We start from the raw sequence: 13331 nt of genomic DNA on the forward strand, positions 1-13331 counted from the left end.
GCAGGCCTGCTGTGACTCAAAGATTTTCGAATCGGACGAAAAACTGATAGTGAATTGTAACGTTCAGGGCCTCCTAATGACGATGGACCACGCAAATTGCGTCCCGATTCAATACATCGTCCTCCAGCCGAGTTGACTCCATGGGTCTATTGCTGCCTCGGGCACCTTATGGCCGATCTGCTGTGAATCTAGATTATCGAATGGGACGAAAAACTGATAGTGAATTGTAACGTTCAGGGCCACCTAATGACGATGGATCACTCAAATTGCGTCCCGATTCAATACATCGTCCCCAGCCGACTTGACTCCATGGGACTATTGCTGCCTCGGGCACCTTATGGCCGTTCTGCTGTGAGTCTAGATTATAGAATGGGATGAAAAACTGATAGTGAATTGTAACGTTCAGGGCCACCTAATGACGATGGATCACTCAAATTGCGTCCCGATTCAATACATCGTACTCCAGCAGACTTGTCTCCATGGGTCTATTGCTGCCTCGGGCACCTTATGGCAGGCCTGCTGTGACTCAAAGATTTTCGAATCGGACGAAAAACTGATAGTGAATTGTAACGTTCAGGGCCTCCTAATGACGATGGAACACTCAAATTGCGTCCCGATTCAATACATCGTCCTCCAGCAGACTTGTCTCCATGGGTCTATTGCTGCCTCGGGCACCTTATGAGCGTTCTGCTGTGAGTCTAGATTATCGAATGGGACGAAAAACTGATAGTGAATTGTAACGTTCAGGGCCACCTAATGACGATGGATCATTCAAATTGCGTCCCGATTCAATACATCGTCCTCCAGCCGACTTGACTCCATGGGTCTATTGCTGCCTCGGGCACCTTATGGCCGTTCTGCTGTGAGTCTAGATTATCCAATGGGACGAAAAACTGATAGTGAATTGTAACGTTCAGGGCCTCCTAATGACGATGGATCACTCAAATTGCGTCCCGATTCAATACATCGTCTTCCAGCCGACTTGACTCCATGGGTCTATTGCTGCCTCGGGCACCTTATGGCCGTTCTGCTGTGAGTCTAGATTATCGAATGGGACGAAAAACTGATAGTGAATTGTAACGTTCAGGGCCTCCTAATGACGATGGATCACTCAAATTGCGTCCCGATTCAATACATCGTCCTCCAGCAGACTTGACTCCATGGGTCGATTGCTGCCTCGGGCACCTAATGGCCGTTCTGCTGTGAGTCAAAGATTTTCGAATCGGACGAAAAACTGATAGTGAATTCTAACATTCAGGGCCACCCAATGACGATGGACCACGCAAATTGCGTCCCGATTCAATACATCGTCCTCCAGCCGACTTGACTCCATGGGTCTATTGCTGCCTCGGGCACCTTATGGCCGTTATGCTGTGAATCTAGATTATCGAATGGGACGAAAAACTGATAGTGAATTGTAACGTTCAGGGCCACCTAATGACGATGGATCACTCAAATTGCGTCCCGATTCAATACATCGTGCCAAGCCGACTTGTCTCCATGTGTCTATTGCTGCCTCGGGCACCTTATGGCCGTTCTGCTGTGAGTCTAGATTATCGAATGGAACGAAAAACTGATAGTGAATTGTAGCGTTCAGGGCCACCTAATGACGATGGATCACTCAAATTGCGTCCTGATTCAATACATCGTCCTCCAGCAGACTTGACTTCATTGGTCTATTGCTGCCTCGGGCACCTTATGGCCGTTCTGCTGTGAGTCAAAGATTTTCGAATCGGACGAAAAACTGATAGTGAATTGTAACTTTCAGGGCCACCTAATGTCGATGGATCACTCAAATTGCGTCCCGATTCAATACATCGTCCTCCAGCAGACTTGTCTCCATGGGTCGATTGCTGCCTCGGGCACCTTATGGCCGTTCTGCTGTGAGTCAAAGATTTTCGAATCGGACGAAAAACTGATAGTGAATTGTGACGTTCAGGGCCACCTAATGACGATGGATCACTCAAATTGCGTCCCGATTCAATACATCGTCCTCCAGCCGACTTGACTCCATGGGTCTATTGCTGCCTCGGGCACCTTATGGCCGTTCTGCTGTGAGTCTAGATTATCGAATGGGACAAAAAACTGATAGTGAATTGTAACGTTCAGGGCCTCCTAATGACGATGGATCACTCAAATTGCGACCCGATTCAATACATCGTCCTCCAGCAGACTTGTCTCCATGCGTCTATTGCTGCCTCGGGCACCTTATGGCCGTTCTGCTGTGAGTCAAAGATTTTCGAATCGGACGAAAAACTGATAGTGAATTGTAACTTTCAGGGCCTCCTAATGACGATGGAACACTCAAATTGCGTCCCGATTCAATACATCGTCCTCCAGTAGACTTGTCTCCATGGGTCTATTGCTGCTTCGGGCACCTTATGGCCGTTCTGCTGTGAGTCAAAGATTTGGGTCTATTGCTGCCTCGGGCACCTTATGGCAGGCCTGCTGTGACTCAAAGATTTTCGAATCGGACGAAAAACTGATAGTGAATTGTAACGTTCAGGGCCTCCTAATGACGATGGAACACTCAAATTGCGTCCCGATTCAATACATCGTCCTCCAGCAGACTTGTCTCCATGCGTCTATTGCTGCCTCGGGCACCTCATGGCCGTTCTGCTGTGAGTCAAAGATTTTCGAATCGGACGAAAAACTGATAGTGAATTGTGACGTTCAGGGCCACCTAATGACGATGGATCACTCAAATTGCGTCCCGATTCAATACATCGTCCTCCAGCCGACTTGACTCCATGGGTCTATTGCTGCCTCGGGCACCTTATGGCCGTTCTGCTGTGAGTCTAGATTATCGAATGGGACAAAAAACTGATAGTGAATTGTAACGTTCAGGGCCTCCTAATGACGATGGATCACTCAAATTGCGTCCCGATTCAATACATCGTCCTCCAGCAGACTTGTCTCCATGGGTCTATTGCTGCCTCGGGCACCTTATGGCCGTTCTGCTGTGAGTCTAGATTATCGAATGGTACGAAAAACTGATAGTGAATTGTAACGTTCAGGGCCACCTAATGACGATGGATCACTCAAATTGCGTCCTGATTGAATACATCGTCCTCCAGCAGACTTGACTTCATGCGTCTATTGCTGCCTCGGGCACCTTATGGCCGTTCTGCTGTGAGTCAAAGATTTTCGAATCGGACGAAATACTGATAGTGATTTGTAACAGTCAGGGCCACCTAATGACGATGGACCACACAAATTGCGTCCCGATTCAGTACATCGTCCACTAGGCGACTTGACTCCATGGGACTATTGCTGCCTCGGGCACCTTATGGCCGTTCTGCTGTGAGTCTAGATTATAGAATGGGATGAAAAACTGATAGAGAATTGTAACGTTCAGGGCCACCTAATGACGATGGATCACTCAAATTGCGTCCCGATTCAATACATCGTCCTCCAGCAGACTTGTCTCCATGGGTCTATTGCTGCCTCGGGCATCTTATGGCAGGCCTGCTGTGACTCAAAGATTTTCGAATCGGACGAAAAACTGATAGTGAATTGTAAAATTCAGGGCCACCTAATGACGATGGACCACGCAAATTGCGTCCCGATTCAATACATCGTCCTCCAGCCGAGTTGACTCCATGGGTCTATTGCTGCCTCGGGCACCTTATGGCCGTTCTGCTGTGAATCTAGATTATCGAATGGGACGAAAAACTGATAGTGAATTGTAACGTTCAGGGCCACCTAATGACGATGGATCACTCAAATTGCGTCCCGATTCAATACATCGTCCCCAGCCGACTTGACTCCATGGGACTATTGCTGCCTCGGGCACCTTATGGCCGTTCTGCTGTGAGTCTAGATTATAGAATGGGATGAAAAACTGATAGTGAATTGTAACGTTCAGGGCCACCTAATGACGATGGATCACTCAAATTGCGTCCCGATTCAATACATCGTCCTCCAGCAGACTTGTCTCCATGGGTCTAATGCTGCCTCGGGCACCTTATGGCAGGCCTGCTGTGACTCAAAGATTTTCGAATCGGACGAAAAACTGATAGTGAATTGTATCGTTCAGGGCCTCCTAATGACGATGGAACACTCAAATTGCGTCCCGATTCAATACATCGACCTCCAGCAGACTTGTCTCCATGGGTCTATTGCTGCCTCGGGCACCTTATGAGCGTTCTGCTGTGAGTCTAGATTATCGAATGGGACGAAAAACTGATAGTGAATTGTAACGTTCAGGGCCACCTAATGACGATGGATCATTCAAATTGCGTCCCGATTCAATACATCGTCCTCCAGCCGACTTGTCTCCATGGGTCTATTGCTCCCTCGGGCACCTTATGGCCGTTCTGCTGTGAGTCTAGATTATCGAATGGAACGAAAAACTGATAGTGAATTGTAGCGTTCAGGACCACCTAATGACGATGGATCACTCAAATTGCGTCCTGATTCAATACATCGTCCTCCAGCAGACTTGACTTCATGGGTCTATTGCTGCCTCGGGCACCTTATGGCCGTTCTGCTGTGAGTCAAAGATTTTCGAATCGGACGAAAAACTGATAGTGAATTGTGACGTTCAGGGCCACCTAATGACGATGGATAACTCAAATTGCGTCCCAATTCAATACATCGTCCTCCAGCCGACTTCACTCCATGGGTCTATTGCTGCCTCGGGCACCTTATGGCCGTTCTGCTGTGAGTCTAGATTATCGAATGGGACAAAAAACTGATAGTGAATTGTAACGTTCAGGGCCTCCTAATGACGATGGATCACTCAAATTGCGTCCCGATTCAATACATCGTCCTCCAGCAGACTTGACTCCATGGGTCTATTGCTGCCTCGGGCACCTTATGGCAGGCCTGCTGTGACTCAAAGATTTTCGAATCGGACGAAAAACTGATAGTGAATTGTAACGTTCAGGGCCTCCTAATGACGATGGAACACTCAAATTGCGTCCCGATTCAATATATCGTCCTCCAGCAGACTTGTCTCCATGCGTCTATTGCTGCCTCGGGCACCTTATGGACGTTCTGCTGTGAGTCAAAGATTTTCGAATCGGACGAAAAACTGATAGTGAATTGTGACGTTCAGAGCCACCTAATGACGATGGATAACTCAAATTGCGTCCCGATTCAATACATCGTCCTCCAGCCGACTTGACTCCATGGGTCTATTGCTGCCTCGGGCACCTTATGGCCGTTCTGCTGTGAGTCTAGATTATCGAATGGGACAAAAAACTTATAGTGAATTGTAACGTTCAGGGCCTCCTAATGACGATGGATCACTCAAATTGCGTCCCGATTCAATACATCGTCCTCCAGCAGACTTGTCTCCATGGGTCTATTGCTGCCTCGGGCACCTTATGGCCGTTCTGCTGTGAGTCTAGATTATCGAATGGTACGAAAAACTGATAGTGAATTGTAACGTTCAGGGCCACCTAATGACGATGGATCACTCAAATTGCGTCCTGATTGAATACATCGTCCTCCAGCAGACTTGACTTCATGCGTCTATTGCTGCCTCGGGCACCTTATGGCCGTTCTGCTGTGAGTCAAAGATTTTCGAATCGGACGAAATACTGATAGTGAATTGTAACTTTCAGGGCCACCTAATGACGATGGATCACTCAAATTGCGTCCCGATTCAATACATCGTCCTCCAGCAGACTTGTCTCCATGGGTCGATTGCTGCCTCGGGCACCTTATGGCCGTTCTGCTGTGAGTCAAAGATTTTCGAATCGGACGAAAAACTGATAGTGAATTGTGACGTTCAGGGCCACCTAATGACGATGGATCACTCAAATTGCGTCCCGATTCAATACATCGTCCTCCAGCCGACTTGACTCCATGGGTCTATTGCTGCCTCGGGCACCTTATGGCCGTTCTGCTGTGAGTCTAGATTATCGAATGGGACAAAAAACTGATAGTGAATTGTAACGTTCAGGGCCTCCTAATGACGATGGATCACTCAAATTGCGACCCGATTCAATACATCGTCCTCCAGCAGACTTGTCTCCATGCGTCTATTGCTGCCTCGGGCACCTTATGGCCGTTCTGCTGTGAGTCAAAGATTTTCGAATCGGACGAAAAACTGATAGTGAATTGTAACTTTCAGGGCCTCCTAATGACGATGGAACACTCAAATTGCGTCCCGATTCAATACATCGTCCTCCAGCAGACTTGTCTCCATGGGTCTATTGCTGCTTCGGGCACCTTATGGCCGTTCTGCTGTGAGTCAAAGATTTGGGTCTATTGCTGCCTCGGGCACCTTATGGCAGGCCTGCTGTGACTCAAAGATTTTCGAATCGGACGAAAAACTGATAGTGAATTGTAACGTTCAGGGCCTCCTAATGACGATGGAACACTCAAATTGCGTCCCGATTCAATACATCGTCCTCCAGCAGACTTGTCTCCATGCGTCTATTGCTGCCTCGGGCACCTCATGGCCGTTCTGCTGTGAGTCAAAGATTTTCGAATCGGACGAAAAACTGATAGTGAATTGTGACGTTCAGGGCCACCTAATGACGATGGATCACTCAAATTGCGTCCCGATTCAATACATCGTCCTCCAGCCGACTTGACTCCATGGGTCTATTGCTGCCTCGGGCACCTTATGGCCGTTCTGCTGTGAGTCTAGATTATCGAATGGGACAAAAAACTGATAGTGAATTGTAACGTTCAGGGCCTCCTAATGACGATGGATCACTCAAATTGCGTCCCGATTCAATACATCGTCCTCCAGCAGACTTGTCTCCATGGGTCTATTGCTGCCTCGGGCACCTTATGGCCGTTCTGCTGTGAGTCTAGATTATCGAATGGTACGAAAAACTGATAGTGAATTGTAACGTTCAGGGCCACCTAATGACGATGGATCACTCAAATTGCGTCCTGATTGAATACATCGTCCTCCAGCAGACTTGACTTCATGCGTCTATTGCTGCCTCGGGCACCTTATGGCCGTTCTGCTGTGAGTCAAAGATTTTCGAATCGGACGAAATACTGATAGTGATTTGTAACAGTCAGGGCCACCTAATGACGATGGACCACACAAATTGCGTCCCGATTCAGTACATCGTCCACTAGGCGACTTGACTCCATGGGACTATTGCTGCCTCGGGCACCTTATGGCCGTTCTGCTGTGAGTCTAGATTATAGAATGGGATGAAAAACTGATAGAGAATTGTAACGTTCAGGGCCACCTAATGACGATGGATCACTCAAATTGCGTCCCGATTCAATACATCGTCCTCCAGCAGACTTGTCTCCATGGGTCTATTGCTGCCTCGGGCATCTTATGGCAGGCCTGCTGTGACTCAAAGATTTTCGAATCGGACGAAAAACTGATAGTGAATTGTAAAATTCAGGGCCACCTAATGACGATGGACCACGCAAATTGCGTCCCGATTCAATACATCGTCCTCCAGCAGACTTGACTTCATGGGTCTATTGCTGCCTCGGGCACCTTATGGCCGTTCTGCTGTGAGTCAAAGATTTTCGAATCGGACGAAAAACTGATAGTGAATTGTGACGTTCAGGGCCACCTAATGACGATGGATAACTCAAATTGCGTCCCGATTCAGTACATCGTCCACTAGGCGACTTGACTCCATGGGACTATTGCTGCCTCGGGCACCTTATGGCCGTTCTGCTGTGAATCTAGATTATCGAATGGGACGAAAAACTGATAGTGAATTGTAACGTTCAGGGCCACCTAATGACGATGGATCACTCAAATTGCGTCCCGATTCAATACATCGTCCCCAGCCGACTTGACTCCATGGGACTATTGCTGCCTCGGGCACCTTATGGCCGTTCTGCTGTGAGTCTAGATTATAGAATGGGATGAAAAACTGATAGTGAATTGTAACGTTCAGGGCCACCTAATGACGATGGATCACTCAAATTGCGTCCCGATTCAATACATCGTCCTCCAGCAGACTTGTCTCCATGGGTCTAATGCTGCCTCGGGCACCTTATGGCAGGCCTGCTGTGACTCAAAGATTTTCGAATCGGACGAAAAACTGATAGTGAATTGTAACGTTCAGGGCCTCCTAATGACGATGGAACACTCAAATTGCGTCCCGATTCAATACATCGACCTCCAGCAGACTTGTCTCCATGGGTCTATTGCTGCCTCGGGCACCTTATGAGCGTTCTGCTGTGAGTCTAGATTATCGAATGGGACGAAAAACTGATAGTGAATTGTAACGTTCAGGGCCACCTAATGACGATGGATCATTCAAATTGCGTCCCGATTCAATACATCGTCCTCCAGCCGACTTGTCTCCATGGGTCTATTGCTCCCTCGGGCACCTTATGGCCGTTCTGCTGTGAGTCTAGATTATCGAATGGGACGAAAAACTGATAGTGAATTGTAACGTTCAGGGCCTCCTAATGACGATGGATCACTCAAATTGCGTCCCGATTCAATACATCGTCCTCCAGCCGACTTGACTCCATGGGTCTATTGCTGCCTCGGGCACCTTATGGCCGTTCTGCTGTGAGTCTAGATTATCGAATGGAACGAAAAACTGATAGTGAATTGTAGCGTTCAGGACCACCTAATGACGATGGATCACTCAAATTGCGTCCTGATTCAATACATCGTCCTCCAGCAGACTTGACTTCATGGGTCTATTGCTGCCTCGGGCACCTTATGGCCGTTCTGCTGTGAGTCAAAGATTTTCGAATCGGACGAAAAACTGATAGTGAATTGTGACGTTCAGGGCCACCTAATGACGATGGATAACTCAAATTGCGTCCCGATTCAATACATCGTCCTCCAGCCGACTTGACTCCATGGGTCTATTGCTGCCTCGGGCACCTTATGGCCGTTCTGCTGTGAGTCTAGATTATCGAATGGGACAAAAAACTGATAGTGAATTGTAACGTTCAGGGCCTCCTAATGACGATGGATCACTCAAATTGCGTCCCGATTCAATACATCGTCCTCCAGCAGACTTGTCTCCATGGGTCTATTGCTCCCTCGGGCACCTTATGGCAGGCCTGCTGTGACTCAAAGATTTTCGAATCGGACGAAAAACTGATAGTGAATTGTAACGTTCAGGGCCTCCTAATGACGATGGAACACTCAAATTGCGTCCCGATTCAATACATCGTCCTCCAGCAGACTTGTCTCCATGCGTCTATTGCTGCCTCGGGCACCTTATGGACGTTCTGCTGTGAGTCAAAGATTTTCGAATCGGACGAAAAACTGATAGTGAATTGTGACGTTCACGGCCACCTAATGACGATGGATAACTCAAATTGCGTCCCGATTCAATACATCGTCCTCCAGCCGACTTGACTCCATGGGTCTATTGCTGCCTCGGGCACCTTATGGCCGTTCTGCTGTGAGTCTAGATTATCCAATGGGACAAAAAACTGATAGTGAATTGTAACGTTCAGGGCCTCCTAATGACGATGGATCACTCAAATTGCGTCCCGATTCAATACATCGTCCTCCAGCAGACTTGTCTCCATGGGTCTATTGCTGCCTCGGGCACCTTATGGCCGTTCTGCTGTGAGTCTAGATTATCGAATGGTACGAAAAACTGATAGTGAATTGTAACGTTCAGGGCCACCTAATGACGATGGATCACTCAAATTGCGTCCTGATTGAATACATCGTCCTCCAGCAGACTTGACTTCATGCGTCTATTGCTGCCTCGGGCACCTTATGGCCGTTCTGCTGTGAGTCAAAGATTTTCGAATCGGACGAAATACTGATAGTGAATTGTAACTTTCAGGGCCACCTAATGACAATGGATCACTCAAATTGCGTCCCGATTCAATACATCGTCCTCCAGCAGACTTGTCTCCATGGGTCGATTGCTGCCTCGGGCACCTTATGGCCGTTCTGCTGTGAGTCTAAGATTTTCGAATCGGACGAAAAACTGATAGTGATTTGTAACATTCAGGGCCACCTAATGCCGATGGACCACACAAATTGCGTCCCGATTCAGTACATCGTCCACTAGCTGACTTGACTCCATGGGACTATTGCTGCCTCGGGCACCTTATGGCCGTTCTGCTGTGAGTCTAGATTATAGAATGGGATGAAAAACTGATAGAGAATTGTAACGTTCAGGGCCACCTAATGACGATGGATCACTGAAATTGCGTCCCGATTCAATACATCGTCCTCCAGCAGACTTGTCTCCATGGGTCTATTGCTGCCTCGGGCACCTTATGGCAGGCCTGCTGTGACTCAAAGATTTTCGAATCGGACGAAAATCTGATAGTGAATTGTAACGTTCAGGGCCTCCTAATGACGATGGAACACTCAAATTGCGTCCCGATTCAATACATCGTCCTCCAGCAGACTTGTCTCCATGGGTCTATTGCTGCCTCGGGCACCTTATGAGCGTTCTGCTGTGAGTCTAGATTATCGAATGGGACGAAAAACTGATAGTGAATTGTAACGTTCAGGGCCACCTAATGACGATGGATCATTCAAATTGCGTCCCGATTCAATACATCGTCCTCCAGCCGACTTGACTCCATGGGTCTATTGCTCCCTCGGGCACCTTATGGCCGTTCTGCTGTGAGTCTAGATTATCGAATGGGACAAAAAACTGATAGTGAATTGTAACGTTCAGGGCCTCCTAATGACGATGGATCACTCAAATTGCGTCCCGATTCAATACATCGTCCTCCAGCAGACTTGTCTCCATGGGTCTATTGCTGCCTCGGGCACCTTATGGCCGTTCTGCTGTGAGTCTAGATTATCGAATGGTACGAAAAACTGATAGTGAATTGTAACGTTCAGGGCCACCTAATGACGATGGATCACTCAAATTGCGTCCTGATTGAATACATCGTCCTCCAGCAGACTTGACTTCATGCGTCTATTGCTGCCTCGGGCACCTTATGGCCGTTCTGCTGTGAGTCAAAGATTTTCGAATCGGACGAAATACTGATAGTGAATTGTAACTTTCAGGGCCACCTAATGACAATGGATCACTCAAATTGCGTCCCGATTCAATACATCGTCCTCCAGCAGACTTGTCTCCATGGGTCGATTGCTGCCTCGGGCACCTTATGGCCGTTCTGCTGTGAGTCTAAGATTTTCGAATCGGACGAAAAACTGATAGTGATTTGTAACATTCAGGGCCACCTAATGCCGATGGACCACACAAATTGCGTCCCGATTCAGTACATCGTCCACTAGCTGACTTGACTCCATGGGACTATTGCTGCCTCGGGCACCTTATGGCCGTTCTGCTGTGAGTCTAGATTATAGAATGGGATGAAAAACTGATAGAGAATTGTAACGTTCAGGGCCACCTAATGACGATGGATCACTGAAATTGCGTCCCGATTCAATACATCGTCCTCCAGCAGACTTGTCTCCATGGGTCTATTGCTGCCTCGGGCACCTTATGGCAGGCCTGCTGTGACTCAAAGATTTTCGAATCGGACGAAAAACTGATAGTGAATTGTAACGTTCAGGGCCTCCTAATGACGATGGAACACTCAAATTGCGTCCCGATTCAATACATCGTCCTCCAGCAGACTTGTCTCCATGGGTCTATTGCTGCCTCGGGCACCTTATGAGCGTTCTGCTGTGAGTCTAGATTATCGAATGGGACGAAAAACTGATAGTGAATTGTAACGTTCAGGGCCACCTAATGACGATGGATCATTCAAATTGCGTCCCGATTCAATACATCGTCCTCCAGCCGACTTGACTCCATGGGTCTATTGCTCCCTCGGGCACCTTATGGCCGTTCTGCTGTGAGTTTAGATTATCGAATGGGACGAAAAACTGATAGTGAATTGTAACGTTCAGGGCCTCCTAATGACGATGGATCACTCAAATTGCGGTCCCGATTCAATACATCGTCCTCCAGCCGACTTGACTCCATGGGTCTATTGCTGCCTCGGGCACCTTATGGCCGTTCTGCTGTGAGTCTAGATTATCGAATGGGACGAAAAACTGATAGTGAATTGTAACGTTCAGGGTCTCCTAATGACGATGGATCACTCAAATTGCGTCCCGATTCAATACATCGTCCTCCAGCAGACTTGTCTCCATGGGTCGATTGCTGCCTCGGGCACCTTATGGCCGTTCTGCTGTGAGTCAAAGATTTTCGAATCGGACGAAAAACTGATAGTGAATTGTAACTTTCAGGGCCACCTAATGACGATGGATCACTCAAATTGCGTCCCGATTCAATACATCGTCCTCCAGCAGACTTGTCTCCATGGGTCGATTGCTGCCTCGGGCACCTTATGGCCGTTCTGCTGTGAGTCAAAGATTTTCGAATCGGACGAAAAACTGATAGTGAATTGTGACGTTCAGGGCCACCTAATGACGATGGATCACTCAAATTGCGTCCCGATTCAATACATCGTCCTCCAGCCGACTTGACTCCATGGGTCTATTGCTGCCTCGGGCACCTTATGGCCGTTCTGCTGTGAGTCTAGATTATCGAATGGTACGAAAAACTGATAGTGAATTGTAACGTTCAGGGCCACCTAATGACGATGGATCACTCAAATTGCGTCCTGATTGAATACATCGTCCTCCAGCAGACTTGACTTCATGCGTCTATTGCTGCCTCGGGCACCTTATGGCCGTTCTGCTGTGAGTCAAAGATTTTCGAATCGGACGAAATACTGATAGTGATTTGTAACATTCAGGGCCACCTAATGACGATGGACCACACAAATTGCGTCCCGATTCAGTACATCGTCCACTAGCCGACTTGACTCCATGGGACTATTGCTGCCTCGGGCACCTTATGGCCGTTCTGCTGTGAGTCTAGATTATAAAATGGGATGAAAAACTGATAGAGAATTGTAACGTTCAGGGCCACCTAATGACGATGGATCACTCAAATTGCGTCCCGATTCAATACATCGTCCTCCAGCAGACTTGTCTCCATGGGTCTATTGCTGCCTCGGGCATCTTATGGCAGGCCTGCTGTGACTCAAAGATTTTCGAATCGGACGAAAAACTGATAGTGAATTGTAAAATTCAGGGCCACCTAATGACGATGGACCACGCAAATTGCGTCCCGATTCAATACATCGTCCTCCAGCCGAGTTGACTCCATGGGTCTATTGCTGCCTCGGGCACCTTATGGCCGTTCTGCTGTGAATCTAGATTATCGAATGGGACGAAAAACTGATAGTGAATTGTAACTTTCAGGGCCTCCTAATGACGATGGAACACTCAAATTGCGTCCCAATTCAATACATCGTCCTCCAGCAGACTTGTCTCCATGGGTCTATTGCTGCCTCGGGCACCTTATGGCCGTTCTGCTGTGAGTCAAAGATTTGGGTCTATTGCTGCCTCGGGCACCTTATGGCAGGCCTGCTGTGACTCAAAGATTTTCGAATCGGACGAAAAA

The sequence above is a fragment of the Schistocerca cancellata genome, chromosome 4 (genome assembly GCF_023864275.1).
Source record: "Schistocerca cancellata isolate TAMUIC-IGC-003103 chromosome 4, iqSchCanc2.1, whole genome shotgun sequence".
In the NCBI taxonomy this organism is placed as follows: Eukaryota; Metazoa; Arthropoda; class Insecta; order Orthoptera; family Acrididae; genus Schistocerca; species Schistocerca cancellata.